Here is a 20,150-nt window from a genome sequence, read left to right on the forward strand (position 1 = left end):
CAACACACTGAATTCTTACAGATATTAGACTTGTTAAGCAGTGATGGGGACAGATCAATAGAAGCCAATGGAAGTATTCAAACCACCCAAATATGTGTAAAAACTTAGTACAGTAGCAAGCTATTTCCCATCGCTAATGAAATAATGAACACAACTGGGTAGAAATCAGTAGCTCATTTTTATATCAAAATATGTGCTATATGGATGCATAGTTTAAGTGGAACCAGAAAACCAACTATAAAGTCCCTTAAAGTACAACAGCTCCATGTGACCTTTCTGTGATGCCATGTTCCTTCCTGTCCCTTGGTTGTTAAAGGTGCCCATTCTAATCCCAGTGGAATCCACTAAAATACAACAGTAAAACCAGAGAATACAGTGGACCAACCCTAATGGTACTCAATTAAAAATAAAAAGCCAGCAAATGTAAGAAAAACAACCAAATAGAATAATGAGATTAGTGCTCCCATGAGGCTTGGATGTAGAGGGTAGGGTGCTTGCTGGCTATGTACAAAGCCCTGGGTTCAATCCAGAACCAACATAAGCTGCCTGTGTTTGATGGTGCACACCTATAATCTCAGCACTAAGGAGGCAGAGACAAAAACGTTCAGAAGTTCAAGGCCATCCTTAGTTACATGGCAAGTTTGATGCAAACAAAGGATATGAGGGCTTGTTTAAAAAGAAAACCACTAAAAACCTATCCCACTATGAATAATCAGATTAAATATAATTGGATTAATCTTCTCTTTAAAAGTCAAAGACACTCAAAATGAATTAAAAGACAAAGCCTACTATATGATGTTTTCAACAAATTCACCACGTACATGCATATACAATATATGGGAGGGGTGATCCTTAAAGTGGGACTCCATGCTACACAGGCACACACTTATCACAGGAAACGACAGGTGGCTGCACATATATCAGAGTAGACTTCAGATAACAATCATTTCCACATCTGGAGAGATGGCTCAGTGGTTAAGAGTACTTGCTATTCTTTCAGAGGTCCTGAGTTCAGTCCCTACCAACCATATTAGGTAGCTCACTACTGCCTACGTTACACCAACTCAAGAGGATCCAATACCCTTTTCTAGTCTCCATGGATACTGCAATCATATGACACATAGACACATCTTCACATTCCCCACATAGACACACACAGAACTCCAAGGGTGATGTAATGCCTTCTTCTGGCCTTCATGGGCACTGTACTCACAGACATAGAAACACACACAGAGACACATATACACATAATTTAAAAAAACCATAATAGTAATAACTATACTGCTATTAATAATAATAATAGACCATTGACAGACATAGAGGAAATTTCGTGCCGATGTATGTGTAACCTTAAAGAATTTTCAAAGAGAACAACTTTATAACTTCAATCTAGGGTTTTAGTTTTCTTTTAATAATTGAGGAGAAAGATGGGTAAGCTCTTCCAAGATCATGCCACTTACAGGACACTGCCCTCCCAACAGCTATAGAAGAAACATTGCTTTCAAATGCTTATAGAATATTCACTCCCACATGCTATTAACTCAGGTATAAGAGCAGTCCCAACAGAGTGCATCCTCCATAAACACATGACATTGGAAACAAACAACCAAAGACATCTTTTACATTTTTCAAAGATGTGTTAATTTGTACATATCCTTTTAAGGACCAAGGAGGTAAAAGCATGAGTCATGCATCTGGTGGCCTAAGTTCAATCCCTATAACACACGGATGACACACAGGCACACATCCTTACTCCAGGACTCTAACAGAGAGAGATGGAACATAGAGTCAGAGCAATCTCCTGGAAACATGGGGGTTAGCTAGCCTAAAGTACATACCATGGTGCAAACCATAAAAGAAAACCTGCCTCCACAAGGTGAGACAAGATCTGCACGTGTACATGTACACACACACACACACATACACATACACACACACACATACACACACACACACACACACACACACTCACAGAGAGAGGAGAGAGAGGAAAACATGCATGCACACTCATGCTCACCTGCACACATGCACACATTCAAGCCTATGCTGGTTAGTGAAAACTATGACAAAATTATTAAACTCTAACAAGATGAGAGAAAAATAGAATAATATGATCTACAGTTACAGGAACTAAAGGGTTCATCATCATTATGCATTGTACAGGCATTCAGTATGAAAAATATATGCCAACAGGAATATCTCAGAAGGCAGTCAGGACTTCCCCTGCAGAAAGCATAGCTCCTCCCTGCCTCAATTTTTCCTTCTTTCCTGGACAGCTCTCCCCAAATGCTTCAATGAGCCTCCTGTTCTGCAATGACAGTGAGCTCAAGGAGCACCCTGAGGATCTGAACCTTAGTGACCAGGCCCTGAGGCTGAAGTACTTGGGGCCACAGCAGCCTCGAGGTGTCTGATCTGCTGGTGCTCCTGGTGGGCTTGCCCCTGGAACTTTGAGTTGCAGCACAATTGCCCGTTCCAGCTGGGCGCAGGTGGCTGTTACTTCCAGATACTGCTCTTTGAGACTTTCTGCCTGACTTCAGTGCTCAATGTCACAGCCCTGAGTGTGGAGCGTTGTGTGGCCATGGTGCACCCACTCCAAGCCAAGTCTGTGATGACATGGGCCCATGTGCATCACATGTTGGGAGCCATCTTGGACTTCACTATTCTCTTCTCTCTGCCCAACAATAGCCTACATGGCCTCAATCAACTCTATGTTCCCTGCCTGGGGTCTGGTGCCGGAATCAGTTATGTGTATGCTAATGTGTTCCCAGGTCTTCTACACGTTGGTAGTACAGACGACCATACTGCTCTTCTTCTGTCTGCCAATGGTCACCATCAGTGTGCTGTACCTGCTCCTTGGGCTGAGGCTGCAGAGGGAGAGGATGTTGTTCCAAGAGGAGGTCAAGGGCAGGATATCTGCAGCAGCCCGGAAGGTCTCCCACAGAAGTATTCAGCTTCGAGACAGGGAACAGGAACAGGTGACCAAGATGCTAATTGCGCTGGTTATAGTATTTGGCACCTGCTGGGTTCCATTCCATGCTGAATGTCTCATGTGAAGTGTGGTGTCCCATTGGACTGACGGCCTGCGCCTGGCCTTCCAGTCTGTGGACCTTGCTTCTGGTGTCTTCTTGTACCTCAGCTCGGCAGCTAACCCGGTACTCTACAGCCCCATGTCCACTCGCTTCTGAGAGTCCTTCCAGCAAACCGTGGGCCTTGGGACACAGTGCTGTCATCGCCACCAACCCTGTCATGACTCCCATAACCATATCAGGTTGACCACAGGCAGCACTCTGTGTGACAGGAACATCAGGGATGGACCCCTGACTGAGAACAGGGATTCAGGGTGTCAGCAAGAGACAGACCCCTCCTAAATAAAATCCTGTGTCCTCACCCACAGGGTCAGAGGGCCTCAGACAGTCTAGGGGCTGCTGGGATAAGCTTAGAAAGGGATTTCTGCCCTGCCACATATTTGAGTGTTGAGGGAAACAGCAAGAAAAAGAGGATTGAACCCCAGTTATCAAAGACTTGTATTGAAGGCCAGAAAAGGTGACTCTGAAATTAAGAAAGCCTGTTGCTCCTCCAGAGGACCTGAGTTCAGGTCCCAGCACCCACATGGCAGCTTACAACCACCTGTAGCTCCAGCTCTAGGCCCTCTGACACTCTCTCATGGCTTCTGAAGGCATCTACCACATGCACATGGCGCATGGCACACACCCATATATTAAAAAGATCCACAGTGATGGACTGGAGTGGTTAAGAACACTGACTGCTCTTCCAGAGGTCCTGAGTTCAAATCCCACAACCACATGGTGGCTCACAACTATCTGTAATGAGATCAGATGCTCTCTTCTGGTGTGTCTGAAGGTAGCTATAGTGTACTTATATATAATAAATACATACATAAATCTTTTAAAAAAGACCCACATTGAACCAGACATATGCTGTATGTTCCTCCAAACCCATCACAGTTACCTAGGGCTCAGCCATTATTCCCCCGGGGACCCCTCCTTCCTCTCAAGTTCATATATGCTTCCATTGGAAACCTACCTGTCATTCTAGTAACTTCTGAACTTTCATAGACTCTGACTAATTGCCCCTCTCCAGCCCTTGCACTATATTTAAGACTCTTTTCCCACCATGACATTTCCTGGCTCTCCTTCTGCACTGAGATCTGGGCCTGATCAAGCTACCAGGTGGCAGGAGTTCCTGGGGATCCAGGGGACCTCCATCTGATCTCTACCTTTGTCACCATGTTGCTTTGTGGCAACAAGAAAATCACCTTGGCTCTCTAAGAGGCCTTGGTTCCTTGCTCGTCCATGTCACCTTTTGAAGGAACTTTTCTGTTTTTATCTGTGTGTACAACAAAGCCAACCAATGGCTTCCGCTTATTTCCATCACTCCCAGACCCTGCTTTCTCTCTGACCTTCTCATGGTCCTGCTCCAAGCTGTCAAGGGCAGGTCCTTTGCTTGTCCTGAAACAGATAGGGCCAACCTATGAGCAGTACACTCCTGGCAGCCCACAGACAGGCTGACCTGGCTGCCCCAGGTGAACACATGCTAGATCCTGTTATCCAGCGGACATATCTGGAAGAAGAAGCAGGAGCTAATGTGAGGACCAGAAGTGGCTGTGCAGAGACAGTGTGTTGATTAGTCTTTGTCAGCTTGACAGAAACTAGAGTCACCTGAGAGAAGGAACATCAGCCAAGGATTTACATCCATGATACTGACCTGTGGACACGTATGTGGGACATTTTTATGATTCATAACTGATGTCACAGGACCCAACCCACAGTGGGTGGTGCCACTTCTGGGAAGGTGGTCCCAGGTTGTCTAAGAAAACAAGCTAAGCGAGCTATGGGGAGCAAGCAAAGCAGTGAACCAGATTCCCCTGTGCTTCTGCTCCAGTTCCTGCCTCCAGTTCCTGCCTTAGTTCCCTTTGATGATGGCCTATAACCTGAATAACCCTTTCCTCACCAAAAAAAAAAGAATATCTCAGAAAATGTAGACTTAGAATTGAAAGTTACAAATTTTCCACACTGTCCTAAAATGAGAAAAGGCTGTATAGATTTAACTCTCTCAAAAAACCTAATAATAATAATAAGCCCTTTCCCCAACACATGTATGAGTGTACATTCTCTCTCTCTCTCTCTCTCTCTCTCTCTCTCTCTCTCTCTCTCTCTCTCTCTCTTTCTGTCTGTCTCTTTCTCTGTCTCTGTCTCTCTCTCACATTCTCTCTCTCTCACATTCTCTCTCTCTCTCTCTCTCTCTCTCTCACACACACACACACACACACACACACACACACACACACACACACAGATTATTACCCTGATGAATCCTAGCAGATGTTTAAGAGAGAAATAACAATGTCTTACTGTAACTCTTTCATAAAATACAAGAGGAAGTAAAACCCTCACAACTCTTATTAAGAGGCCAGTATAACCTGACTAACCCAACCAGGCAAGAATATAGCAATGAAAGTCTTATGAATGTAGAAATAAAATCCTTAATAAAATATAAAGAGTTCAAAGGCAGATCTCCCTGGATATGCATAAATGTGGATGTGTGTGTGCATATGTGTATCTTGATATGTATATGAAACAAATGAACATGCTAATTTGCAGACTCTAAATAAATATTGAAGATCATATTCCCAGGCCTAAAACTAATGAGGCCACCCAATGGCTGTGTACATTAAAGCTCTCTAAAACCTCAAAGCTCACTGTTCCTTTGATAACCCACTTCCATATTCCATAATCTCAGCTTGTTTTCTATTTCTATAAAGGACAGATGGTAAACACTGAGAGAATTATAAAGATAAATGGCGTACCACCTTAGGACATGTTCTTTTAAAATTACTGAGAATTTGTCAACAGCCATATTTCAAGCTAAGTTTCCAAACTTACATACGAGAACAGTTTCCCGAGGCCACTGAAGGCGTCCAACATGGCCATAAATAAAAGGATGGCCAATAAACATGAGAGGAAGCAAGGTAATACTCAGGATTTGCAAATTAGTCTGGTGGAGTTCTCTATTGAATTTGGTGGCTGCTGAAGTTGCACTGTTTACAAAGAGCATTTTGCCTCTAGAATGAATTTTTACTCATTTGAATCAAAGTTACTGCGAACACCCAGCATTGTGGAGAGGGAATAAAAGGGAGGAAGGGGAACACACAGTTGTTCATCATTGCTGGATCACTAACCCAATCTCAAACCCAAGTTACAGTGTGTGTACAGCTTCCCATGCTGCTGGCAACTCGAGGCACAGACTGTGCCAGTAGAGGAAACATGGGACATATCATCATTTTGTTTACCCGATAGTTGGGGCAAAATAGTGTTTTAGATCAATGATATTAGAAATATTACATTTGCCATACCAAACGTGAGGACACATGCATTTCTTCTAAACAATTGCCAAATGTGCTTGTATCTGTTTACCTGAATGGTCAGATAAGGGCAAAACTGTAGGAAAGAGTAGCTCTTTAGTTGATCCACATTTGTTGAAAGTGGGGAAAGCCCAATAGATGGGGTCACTCACTCACTGCGTCACTGCTATTTATCTGGCCACTGAGCCGTGTTGGGCACCAGGGACCCAGAGGGAACACAATTCTCAGGAAAAATCAATGTGTCATAGCTCCCCTCCCTTCTTGCTGGTGAGAACATCCATCTCTGCTACCATTGCTATTTGTGCTGACATCAGACTCCAGTATCTTCAGATTCTAACATAAAAAGGCCAGCAACCCCTTCACCTTCTACCAACAGATTCAGACTGCTTTGTGGTCTCGGAAGCGTCCAGCCTCTCAGGTGCAGATGACTGTGGTTAAACTATCCATCCCCTATTATTTGTAAACAAGTCTAGTAAACCCCTGAAGAATACGTATGTGGTCTACTAATTCTATTCCCCTAGAGAGCCCTGCTTAATCCATCTGGGATGGATTTTCAGTTTAAGAGTAGGAGTGAGAAGAATGATCTGGGGACAGAGGCAAGGAAGACACAACTATAAACACCACAGTTCAGTTGGGGAATGAAAGGCAGGAAGAAAACTGCTTTAGAGACAGGATGTAATTACCCATCCTGCTACCTGAGAACAGGAGGTCTGTCTGTCAAAGACAGGTCCAAAGGTAACACTCATTTTCTATCTGACTCACTGTGTCAGACAGCTTAAGACCTTAAAGACCTGGCTCCCTGTTACACCTTTGTATAGTCAACCACTGCCTTAGGAATGGACTAGACTGGCCTCATAAGTCTCTTCTAACTCACAGATTCTAGGAATCACATCATGATTAGATTATGTCCCTTCTGGTTTCTTGGAAGCAGACCCCCCCTCACCCCCACTCCCTATTCTCTACGGCCTCTCAACAGTTGCTGAGAACATTTCTTTGGGAAATAAGGACTTCTTGGAAGCATCATCTCTCAGGCAAGCACTTTAAACAACTGAATTCTGCACGGTGATATAAAATTTGGAAACAGATCCTTTCTGGTTAAGACTGCTGATGAGGACCCAGCCCTGGCAATACATTGACTGCTGCCTGCAAGAGAAGCCACATCAGGATACCAAGGGAGTCATGGCTAGCTCTCGTTCTTGAGAGTAAAAGTGGGTGCTGATGTGAAATAAGTGGTATTCCCAGATATGTACATTATAACTTTTATCAATATTCTATCTGTCATGGGTGAAAATTGTCAGGCTGCATCTTGCATCAATTCACGAGAATAAATAGAGTCAGGAATTGAGCTTGTCATGCAATATGTTTCCCTGTAAAGAAAACACAGTTAAGCTGATAAACTTTTATGGTTCTTTAGTATAGAAACAAAGGGTTTCTATAAATCCCAAAAATGAATTCCTAATGTCAGGACCCACAAGCTAAGTCCTGGGACCCTCCAAGTAAAAGATTCAAGTCTTCTTGTACCTCGATGTCCTTCTAGAAACAAAGTAGCTGAGTCCTTCGAGGGTACCCCAGGGTCATCAGAAGTGGAAGCTGGGAAAAATCTGGGATTTAAAAGGGTGCATAAAGATTGCGGCTCCTCCCCTGTCAGCCTAGTGGGCTCTGAAATCAACCATCAAACTGCATTTGACTCTGCCAGTTAAGCAGCTGCAGTAGCTAAGTCAGATCCCAAGTTCTCCATGCTTAAGCTTCTCCATGTGTATAACGGATGCCATAAGGCTACACACTTTGAGGGACTGTGGGCTCATTCTAACGTGCTTCTTCCTTCAGAGGGTTGATCCCAGCACTCACTGAATGTAAGGGAAACTGCCAGCCGCACCACAATTGCTGTGACCAGCTGAAGTCCCCCTCTGCCTTCCAAGTTAGCAGAGGAATTCACGCTTGCAGTGGCAGCTGCATTTCCTACCAGGCCCAAGACCCTGTGCATCTTAAACTTCCAGCCTTGGCCTGCCAGTAGGGAGGGAGTTGGCCGTGGCTCCTGCCTCCCTGGGGTGGGCTAGTGAAGGATGAGGGAGCCCCATTCTCAGAACAGGACTGGCTCATTGAAATAACACAAACAAAAACTTTAATTCTCTCCTACAAGGTAAAGGCAGTCAACTTTTAGAAACACTGCTGTTCTATAGGAACAAAATCTTTACTTTAGCTTTGTTTCTTAAAAGGAGCTTGGAGGTGGAATCAGATGTGTTGGACTAAGTCTGAGTGGAGGTTTTCTCCCAATAATTTATTTTTTTATTCACTTTACATCCCAATAGCATGTTCCCAACCTCTCCTCCCAGTCCTGTCCTTACAGATCCCTCCTCAGAGAAGAGAGGATGTGTCTAATCCGGCTGGGACTAGATGTCTTGGGGTGAGGTAGCACCCAAGGAAGGCTTCCCCTTCTCTGAGTGGATATTTGTAAAAAGCTACTTAAAGCCGAGGTGGCAGGAACTGACAAGGGGAGAACAGTTCGGATAAGAACCATCTCTGTAGCAGGCAGTATACTCAACTGACTGCCTTTCTGGATGGGAAAGTAACACCAACATTTGGTCTTTGGGTTGAATTTCTTCAAGTTTTAGAATGTTTAAAATTGTTTAAATCTGTAGAATTCTGAACAGCAAAGTTCCAGAGCCTCAGATGAGCTGCACCCTGGATGTCCTGTGTTCTGATGTGATTGGTACGAGAGCTGGGAGGCTGTGAGCTGTTTTGTTCACAAAAGCATGAAAGATTCTTATCTAAACAACAGCTTCTATCCATATCCATCCAAAATCTTGATGAGCATTTTAAACTCTATCTACTCCCCCATTCTACTCTTAACCCTCCTCCTCTCTTGAGTCCTTTCTCAAGAGCCGACTGGGAACTGAAGGCTTGCAAAATCCATGGCCCTGCCTTGGTCTACCTTGGTTCTTCCCCTTTCAATATTTCTTCTGCCCAACCCATGATATTCCCACAGTGGTATAGAAGGAAATGAATCTTTGTCCTTTTAGCTGTAAGTCTACAAGATCAGAAGCAGCAGAGCTTGGTGGCACACATCTTTAACCCTAGCACTCAGGAGGTAGAGACTGGCAAATCTCTGTGAGTTTGAGGCCAGCCTGCTCTACATAGTGAGTGTCAGGACAGCCAAAGCTATATAAAGAGACTAGGATAAATTGACTAGGCTATATAGCTATATAAAGAGACTAGGATAAACCCTTCCTGGGTTATAGAGAGGTGACCCTAATTCTAAGCCCAACAGCATAAACACTGGAACATGAGATCTAAGATAGAAGGAAAGAAAAATGTCCCTGCACCTTTGATGCCCCCATTTTGTATTTTGGGAATAACACTGACAACCATCCATTAGAGTTAGGATGGGATGGTAGCTCGTAGAACCTAAAACTTATGCCTTCTGTGGTGGGGGTGGCATGGGGGGGATAAACTTAAGCAGCGAGTAGTGGTACCCATGCTTCTCTGTACAATTTAAAGGGAATGTCTACACTTCCTTAACTTAGTGCTTACCATAGCCCAGGAAGCGGGCTACATTTTCATTCTGTAGTGGTGAAAAATCTATAAGTAAAAGATTTCCTAGATTCTTTGGAGTCTCACAGATATAGAAGTCATTTCTCCATGTCCAGATTTTGGCTCTTAATTCAAGCCACCTGTCATTGTCATAACTATAGTGGGAGAATTCCCAGTACCCTTGACCCTCTCCATCTACCCAGGTATGACACCGGAGGAGACAGATAAAATACAGGTCCTTATGTCATGTCCTTGGTGTCCTTGGGAGATAAATCTACATTTAGGAGGTGTCATATCTGTCTGAATGCAACAGTCTCAGCTTTCTTTTCTAACTATGTCTCATCTCATCCCTCCTCCCAACCTCTTAGCAAATTGCCTTCTTCTTTGATCCATTGTAACCCGTGGCTTGGACTTGAGCTGTGCAGAGAAGAAAAGTACAATGAAGAGCTTCTTCTAAAGGCAAGCAGAGTTGAGAAGCAGGCAAAAGACTGTGAAATTCATGAGGACCAACTGGCAGAGGGAAATAAGAGAGGAACAGAACTTCCCATGAATTAATGATGCTCAAGGAACACGAGTTCTCCTATGAAGAGGTGGCCAAAAAACTCAAGTTAATGAGTCATCAAAATCTTGGTGTCATTTAGGTGATTGGTCTCCATTTCCTAGATAAGTGAGTAGAGAAATGTATTTATGTAGAATCACAGACTCCATTCCAAAAGTTGCAAAGATATCCAGATGAGTGTCTGCACCACCGTCATGCTCCGTCATACAAACCTCCCCTTATCAAAATCAATAAGTGTGGAAAAATCTAGTGTGTGCTCCCAGAAGGTGCAGGCAAGAGGAATTCTGTTGACACCTCTGCTGGCAGAGAGGCAACTTCCGGAGTTCATGTCTGACCAGTTCCCCAGCTGTTCTTGTTTCGCCTCTGCCAGCAGAAGATGGGAACAGCTGATGTCCTCACCCAAAGCTTAGCTTGGCCCCATCATTTGCACATCCAGCCCTGCAGCTGCCAAGGCAGAGAATGACCTGCCAGTGGGAGAACAGCTGCCTGATTTCCTGATGAATGTCCTGAGGCCTGGAAGCTGAGACCCAGTCCCTCTGGAATGGGTTCAGTTTCTTTTCAGCACATCCCTAGGATTCATGTATGCCACATGCCCTGAGGTGAGAGCCTGCGTCTGGTTTTCACACCACAGTATCCTCCCAACTCCTAGCCCAACTCTTGGATCACAGTGTGCAGGAAGGAAATGTGTTGATTCATATGCAGCCTTCTGGCTTGGAAAACATGGTGACACAAAAGAGAACTTGCCACTGAAACACATACAAATGCTAAACGTGACACCCACACATTGGAGGACCCAGCTAACTGAACTTGAGAGGAAGGGAAGAGAATTAGAGGGAATTCAAGGAATTCTAAGCAAAGGCATTCAGGTACTCCAACACTTTGGAAACCAGGAGGTCTAGTAGATACTGGCCCAACTCCAAGGGTTTATGTGACAGAAGAATGACTTGAACACAGAGGAGATTGACAGCTAAAACCCCTGACTAAAATCAGGGCCTGGATTAGGGGTTTAGTCCTGGGTACAGTGCTTACCTAGTATATGAGGCCTGGCTTTCATCCCTGGCACCACAATCTCCCCATTAAAAACAAAAATCTAAACAGATCCTTGAAGGGTTGTCCTTGCAAAGTTAGGAGGGTTATAAAAACATCAAGTTCCTCAAGGAATCTTCAATCTCTCAAGTCACTTATTTTCACCCCCAAATCTGGTAAATATCAGACGTTAGGTCCAAAGCAGACTCAGAAAATACCAGTGCCACTGATGATGTCCTGACTGACAGTCTAGGCTCAGCTCAAGCTGCATGCTGACCAGGTAAAGAGAAGGATTGCCATCTAAAGCCAGCATTGCTCTGAGGCCTTCTAAAGCAGGTTTCTGTTTGTCAGCTTTAGGATTGCTTCCCTTATCCACCCTGTAGAGCCAACCACCTCCTCCAATGAGCATGGAGTTTCTGGTTGACACAAGCAAGCCTGCAACAGATCTAAGTCTCCACACTAGTTCTCAGGCTATTCTGGCCCATACCCGACTTCCTGATACTCTAACTTCCAAGCTGTTCAAGCTCACATGCCTCCCTTAAAACAGACAGAGATTTCCTACCTTTTCCCTGTCTTCTCTGCCCCTAGGGAGACATCAATGGCAGTTTGATCCCCAATAAACCTTTTTTCAACCTACAAAGTGGTCTAGTTCTCTAGCTTCACTGTGTCCTCGCTTACACTAGAGACTCAGAACTTAACATCTTTGCCACTTGGGTGTTCAGAACAAGTGTGTGAAAGTTCCAAGTTGGGAAGAATAGTGTGCAAGAATGGCTTCAGACAAGTGAAGACCCAGGCACTTGTCAGTCTTAAACAATCCCTGCTCTCCAAGAGAGATCCTAAACTTATAGCATGGCTCATAGTGTACAGGGCTTCCATGGAAAAGGGGTTGGAATGGAAAAGCAGAAGGCTCTGACAGAGATGATCTGTGATAATAAAGAAAAGTAAAATTTTACTCTAAGCTCTTGAGATTCTAGGAATTGGCAAATAGAAGAATCTGGAAGGGATGACTATATATCTATAGACAGGAAGAAATAAAAGGCAACCTCAACGAAAGGTAACAAACATATCTAGTAAGTTTGAAGAACAAAATGCAGCTTTCACAAGTGAACATTAAAAGACATCAGAAAATATAAAGAGAGTCAATAGGTAGTCCAACAGTAAATTAGGCACAGCTAAAAGGAGAATTGATAAGATCAAATTTAGTCTTGGAGACATTATCTGTAAAAGAAGAAAAGCAAAGAAAGACCAAGGCATAAACAGAAGCTATAAACAGGACCACTGACTAACAAGGTTCAATGACATAAAAGAGTTTCAGAGCAGGTAATAAAGGACAAGGGTAATGATTAATCATCTTTATAACGAACTGGATTCAAGAAACTCAGGCAATTCAGGCCTGGTGGTACAGGTCTAAATCCCATCTACCTGGGCAATTGAGGAAGGAAGATCACAAGTTCAATATCTATCTGAGCTATGGAGTGAGTTCAAGGTCAGGTTGATCAACTTAATAAGACTCTGCCTTATTAAGCCAATGATGGCTTGTGATATAAAGTGACAGTGCAGGTGTGAGTATGTTTAAGGCCCTGGGCTCAATCCCAAGTACCACAAAAGGACAAAGGAGGAGGAAGAAACATAGGTGAAGGAAAAGAAAGAAAGAGAAAAAGGAAGAGGATGGAGAGAAAGACAGTGGGGATGATAGTGACATAAATGAGAAATAAAAAGTATTCCATTTTAGGCATATGCAAAAACAAACTTATTAAATGGCAATAAGACTATAGAAATGTGCACACACATATAAAATTACAGACAATGAAAAATTATTCTATCTAGAGAAATAGGCCAATTTAGATCTAACAAATAATTGTTACTCTAAAAAGACACCAATGGAATCTTACGAAGGCTGGGCCATACCCGCGGTCTCTATCTGCTTGGGGGAAACAACTGTCTGTCTAGAATTCAACACGGAGGTAAACTGATGAGAGAGTTACAATGGACATCTCTGGGGACAGCAAATACAGTTTGTTCATCAGAGACTCTTGAGTGGGAGACAACTTTAACAAGGACTGAGGCAAACCCAGCAGCAGGGAGGTCTGCATGTAGGATTTAGTTATACTACATGAGCCAATCTAAGTGCTGGCTGACAAAACCAGACCAGAGTCTCCAATGGCCCCACTGCATTGTGTTTAAGTTAAAGACAGACAGACAGACAGACAGACAGACAGACAGAGACTACTTCGTGTATATAGGTGTCCTTGTAGGACAGAAGAAGGCATCAGATTCTCTAGAATTGGAATAACAGGTGGCTTTCAGTTTCCTGACATGGGATCTAGAAATTAATCCTGGGTTTTCTGTGTGAAAATCAAGTGCTCTTCAAGCCTTTTGCATCTCTATAGCTCTCCCATGCCCAGCAATGTTTGAAGAATACATTAGTTACTCTTCCTTGTTGCTGTGGCAAAACACTTGGTAAAGGCAACTTAGGGGAGGGGTGGCCCTTCGGGCTCACAGTCTGCTGTGTCAGGGAAGCTGTGGTGATAGGACTAGCCCAGGGTTGTGAGAGAGGGAGGCCAATGTCTCTCACATCTCAAGGAGCAAAGATGGGTGAATCCTGGTGCTAAGCTTCCTGCTTTCCTTCCCTCTATTTAACCATGGTCCCCAGCCTGTGGGACAGTGCCATCCACTTTAGTGATTCTTTCTTCCTCAGTTAGCACTCTCTGGGTACACCTCACATGGGTGATTCTCCTAGATCAGTGGTAATCAACCTGTGGGTCACAACCCCTTCAAAGGTTGAATGACCCTTCACATCAGTTACCTGCCAGATATCCTGTGTGTCAGATATCCCAGATATCAGATATTGACATTAGGATCCATAACAGTAGCAAAATTGCAGTTATGAAGTAGCAATGACTGTAACTTTATGGTTGAGGTCGTCCCAACATGAGGAACTGTATTGGAGAGTCACACTATTAGGAAGGTTGCAAACCACTATCCTACAAGATTCCAAATCCTGTGTTAACAATGATGATCAACTATAAAAAGTAGCATATGTTTTAAAAGAGCAGAACTGAATTAACAAACAACAGTGATAATGAAAACTCAGAAGCACAGTGGGAAGCATCAACCCACGCTTAGCCTGTGCCACTGTCTGAGAGGAGGCCAAGGCTCTCTCCAAACTCTGTTAGTGAAATTCAAACGGGATGAACCGAACAGTAGCAGTCAAAGTGTGGAAACAGACTAGAACTTAGAGCATCCAATCTCACAGATCTAAAAGGTGTAAATAGTCCTTTAGCCGTACAGTTGGGAGACAGGGAAGAAAGAAAACAGGCATCTAAAAGGGCAAAAGCTAAGTTAATTTTATTAAAATGAGAGGAAGAAGGGGAGAAGAAGAGGGAGGAAGAAGAGGAGGGGGAGGGGAAGGGATGTGTGCTGCCTGTTCCTATTTACCCTGCAATGGAGGAGGCACTGACCTATCTGAGGAGAAAGGGGAATAACAGGAAGAATTGTGATAATTCCCAGAGGGATTCTATAGAATACACATTCTACTAATGTTAATAAACATTAAGCAAGATCACCGAGTTCAAAACCAATACCCCAACAATAAGTTAAAGGAAACATCAGAGCAATAAGAAAGGTCTATTCACAATAAAACAGGAATAGCCAGAGCTAGTAGTAGAAACTGAGCCACAGACACAGGTATTAGTAGACGTCTACTTCTTTGTTGTTTGTTTTCTGTATTAAAGATCTCGAGGCTAGAGAGATGGTTCAGCAATTAGGAGTGTTTGCGACTCTTCCAGAAGTTCCAAGCATCCACATCAGGCTCCATGCTCCATGGATCCAAGGTCTCTTCTACCCTCTGTGGGTACCCTGCACTCATGTGGCGAGATACGTTCAAGGACACATAAATAAAAAAAAAACTATAAACAAAACAAACAAGAGTTAAGAGATCTAAACTATTAACAACTAAAAGTGCTTGGAGCATCAAGACAGAGCTCCTGTAAAACTCTGTAAAGACTCTCAGGAGAAAGTCATTTAAAGCATCCTGAATACCAGCAAAGAGAACAAGTATGTAGAAACGCTTATGTTTATGATCACAGCCTTGAGGTCATAAGAATGCTCCTTCTCTGCCAAATTAATTGAGATCTTGGGATGCGAAGTTACGAAGGCCTTCAGCAAGATTCTAATAGCTGTACAAAAACACTAAAACAATCAAGGTATTTTGAAAGGAAAGGAAAAAAGAGAATGGGAGAGACTTAGTCTTCTAAGAACTTAGTATGGGCTGGATACTTTACACTCCTTTGTGGCATCTTCCGGACATAGGCACAAGTAGACACACCACTTCATAGAGAAGACAACCAAGGAAGAAAGGATTATACCATCTGTCTGAATGGAAGAGGAAACAGAAAACATGTAGGACTTGGCAGATGGGGAGGAGGGCTGTGAGAGGCAGTCTTCTGAACCTATATGGTTAGTGCACTCATGAGCACACAAGCGCCTATGGTTACTAAGACCAAGGCAGCCAGAGAACCAGAGAAGATGTGGCAGATGATCCCTGGGCCCTAGCCCTGACTGAGGAACTACCGGCAGTTGGGAGCTCTGAGGGTATTGAGGGCCACTCTTTCTGGAGGATTCGCATGCTCCAGTGAATGATCCCACACCTAGGCACAATCAGGCAGCACTAACTGGATCTAGTGGGGTATCAAGAAAAACAAAAGACATCAAATTGGTAGGGAAATGTGTTGGAGGGAAGTTGGATGAGAAAATCGGGGAGGATGAGGGTATTTATTGTATACATTTATACAATTCTTAGGAAAAGAGTTGGGGTTTTTTTAATTTTATATTTTGCCTGAGGTTTGGGACTCCAGCCATCTCAGTTCTCCAAGCCCTAAGAGGTTTCCTATGGGGTAGGATTTTCAGGGGAGTCCAGCTAGCTGACTTTATCACATATCTCTGTGTGATATATGTGAGACATATGTGATATATGTATAATATAACAGAGATGTGTATCTCTAATGATGTCCTTCTTCCAGGAACATTATCAAAGCAACAAGACTTCTTGCCAACCTGGAAACTTAAAAGACTTCCCTGGAAACCGTGAAAGAGCCCCGGGATGTCTCTGTGTTGACCAGAGTAAGAAGCATGCGTGCACAGACGCACTCACACACGCACGCACGCACGCACCAGATACATGAATGGCTGCTCCTCTCCCATCACAGATTACTGCTGCTATCAGCCTCATAAGAAGAAACTTCTTTTTGTAATGGATAGTGTATAATGGAAACCCATAACCACTGCAGAAGCTCCTGAGAACAGGTATCTGTTGCTGTGGCAACCATGGCCTGATGCTTAGCTAGAAATGGACATCTATATCATTCCCTCCAAGGCTCAGGGAACACTGTGGAGAAGGTTATCAGAATAAGGTGCTAAGATTCTGGTAGGTTGACCAAGGCAGGCCCCACACATCCAAGGTAATTAGGGACTTTTTAAGAAGAGGCGGAGGCGGAGGCGGAGGCGGAGGCGGAGGCGGAGGCGGAGGCGGAGGCGGAGGCGGAGGCGGAGGCGGAGGCGGAGGCGGAGGCGGAGGCGGAGGCGGAGGCGGAGGCGGAGGCGGAGGCGGAGGCGGAGGCGGAGGCGGAGGCGGAGGCGGAGGCGGAAAACTCAAAGTTGGGTAGGTAAGGGTGGATCTGAGAGTATTTGGGAGAGGGAGATAAATATAACCAAAATATATTATATAAAATTCTTAAGGAATTACTAAAAGCACTATTTAAAAGGAGAAAGGAAGGGAGGGATGCTCAATGCCAGAGAAGGGTAAGATGGGTACACAGTAGCATCCTCACAGTTGATATATTCCCTCTGTGGGTGTGGTAGGAAGCTCTCAATTCAACAAGTAAACAAAGGGCCAGGGGCCTGAGAGAGCAGAAACTTAGAAGATTCTCAGAAGTCCTTCCTCAGCTTTGCGGCAGGGCGGACAGCTCGAAGAGGAGCTCTGTGGCCAGCAGAACTGAGCCCCAGAAAACAAATTTAGCTTTTGGGAGAGGCTGGGGACCATCGAGCTGGAGGTCTGAAGCTGCTGCTCTCCTGAGCTGGCAGGAGTGGCAGGGGTGGGCGTTAGTGATGTTGCACTTTTGAGTCATCCTGGCTCTTGTAAGTCACCCCTATATTCTGTTAGTGACCTCAGTAAAAACTCATCAGTTACTCCCACCTCCGAAAAAGGAAGGACAGAAGAAATGAAAGCAACACCTGACTCCAATTCTCCCGCTCTGCAGTAAAACCACAGAAATTGTTGGACAAGTGATTGTTCTGGGGGGGGGAGGGGGAGACAAGAATTGTGCATAATTTTCAGTTTATGTTTGTTTTCATGTTTTCAGGTCATTTCTTAAGTTTCCTGTCACCTTATTTGCTATGTGATATGAATGAAGAAAAATAAATAATATGAAAGAATGAAAAGAGATAAATAACAATGACCTTCTGAGAGAAAAGGCACAGACAAAACGGGTCCGAGGTTCTCTCGAGGTGGTGAAAATGTCAGTCAAGAGGTGAAAATGTTCCACAACCAGCTTGTCAAGATGTAAAAGCTACAAAATAGCAAATATGCCTAATTTTGTGTTATCAAAACCCTCCAAGTAGGAATTTTTTTTCCCTTTGTGGAGCCAATTTGAAAAGCAATTTAACAAAGTATATTAAAGTGGAAAATGAACGTGCTCTACAACTCGCAATTCACTCATAATAGGTCCCCCAGAGCTCACGCTTACACATACAGAGACAGGACGGGGATCCACCACTGCGATGTAAAAAGCTGGAGAATGCAGGTATTTGCCAACAGAGGCGAGCACAAATTTAAAGCCTAGTCGTTCATTTAAAAAGAAAGAACCAAGTATAAATGCCAGCATGAATAAATCTTAAAAACACATTAATTTAAAAATTAAAAAAGAAAAAAAAAACACAGAAACAAAACCCTGAAGGTTGCAAATGTTGCAGTCTGCAGTAAGGTACCATTAAGCCTAACATTTAAATCCAAAATTACATCAGAAACTAATTAAGAGAAATGTATATTTAAGATCCATCAACTACTCGGAAAGGAAGAAGGCTGAATGGGTGGAGAACAGGTGTGTGGTTACACACATATCTTTAATATTTTAGACCTTTAAAGTTTAGATGTTCTGAATCATGTATAATAAAATCTAGAGGGTAAGAAATAAAAATATGTGACTTATTCTGGGTCCTTTTTCCAACCTTAAATTCTTTTTCAATAATCCTTTTCTTACTGTACCAGATTATACTGAAATTGACTGAAGAAAGCTATAGTAGGTTGAAAAGTTTACTTGCTGCTACGGTTTGAATGTGAAGTATCCCAGTGCTTCCTGTGTTTGAATGCTTAGGCTGTGGCAGTCTGGGGAGGTACTGAGCCTTTGATATGGGTCCTAAATGGCCGACAGGACTGGAGGGATGGATCTCAAGACTCACAAGTCAACCTAACTCTTTGTTGTCTGAATTCACTAAGATATGATTTTTTTATGCCCCAAGTTCATGCCACCCATACCTTCCTGCATGATGTTCCCTCGGAGCCATGAGCTGAATAAGCTCCTCCTCCTTCAAGTTGTTGTCAGGCACTCTGTCATAGAGTCATCTGGAGTCACTAGCATACTTGGTAATCTCATTTCAGGGGTATATCTGTTCCATTAACCAGAGAACAGACCTTTAAAACACAGGCTGGCTGGAGAGATGGCTCAGTGGTTAAAAGAAGAGGGTTCCATTGCTAGCACCCAGACTGGGCAGCTCACATCAGAAATCAGACACCCTCTTCTGGTCTCCAAGGAAACCTGTACTCATATGACACAGATTCGGGTACAAAGGTGTCTCTCTCTGTCTCTCTGTCTCTGTGTGTGTGTGTGTGTGTGTGTGTGTGTGTGTGTGTGTGTGTATACATATACATATACATATATAAATATAAATGAGACAGGTTCAAAATCCTGATGCAAGCTCCAAGAATATTACCTGGATATTAAGGATTCAAAACAAACAAGTAAAATCAGGTTCTCAGATCACATCCCAGCTGGAGTGAACACAGACTGCTCCTCCTCGCCGCCCCCCCCCCCCACACACAGCCGAAATCATCTCCTGGCTTGAATGTCAAATGACATAGGAAAGTTTTGTGTTCACATGCAGGACGGTGCTTACCGCACTCTACTCAGGGAGCCATGCCCAGGGATGCCAGCATCCACAGCAGGCCACATAAAGGGCTCTGAAAGCCAAAGCATCAGCGGCAGAAGGCAGAAGGCCCAGGTACCTAAGGAGGCTGACCAAATTTTAAAACAGCTGCCAGGAAGTTGAGCTCTTAATGTATAGCCTTGGGATGGCATAAAAGCTTAAAGAATCAAATGTGTGTGTGTGTGTGTGTGTGTGTGTGTGTGTGTGTGTGTGTGTGTGTGTGAGAATTATTCAGCTTCTCCTCCTCACCTGTCAATTGAAGGAAAGGCATATTGAACATTAAATAAAGTCCAAGGAAACAGAATGAAAAATGACTTGCAGAAAGTAGGAAGGTGGAAACAGCAGTCTGTTCAGGAAGCACAGGACTTGCGCACACATTTGAGTTGGAAAGCAGTCTATCTGGCCTGCATTGCCAATTCCGTCTAAAATCAGATGACTTCCAACTGCCATGAG

General features: G+C 43.7%; 1 protein-coding gene and 1 pseudogene across 7 annotated transcripts in view; one reads left to right on the forward strand and one right to left on the reverse strand.

Moving 5' to 3' along the window:
* Adam12 (ADAM metallopeptidase domain 12) overlaps window positions 1-20,150 on the reverse strand; it is a 338,938-nt gene that overhangs the window by 305,104 nt on the left and 13,684 nt on the right.
* Window positions 2,280-3,368, forward strand: Nmur1-ps1 (neuromedin U receptor 1, pseudogene 1; annotated as a pseudogene).

This window comes from Rattus norvegicus, chromosome 1 (assembly GCF_021556685.1).
Source record: "Rattus norvegicus strain SHRSP/BbbUtx chromosome 1, alternate assembly SHRSP_T2T, whole genome shotgun sequence".
Lineage (NCBI taxonomy): Eukaryota > Metazoa > Chordata > Mammalia > Rodentia > Muridae > Rattus > Rattus norvegicus.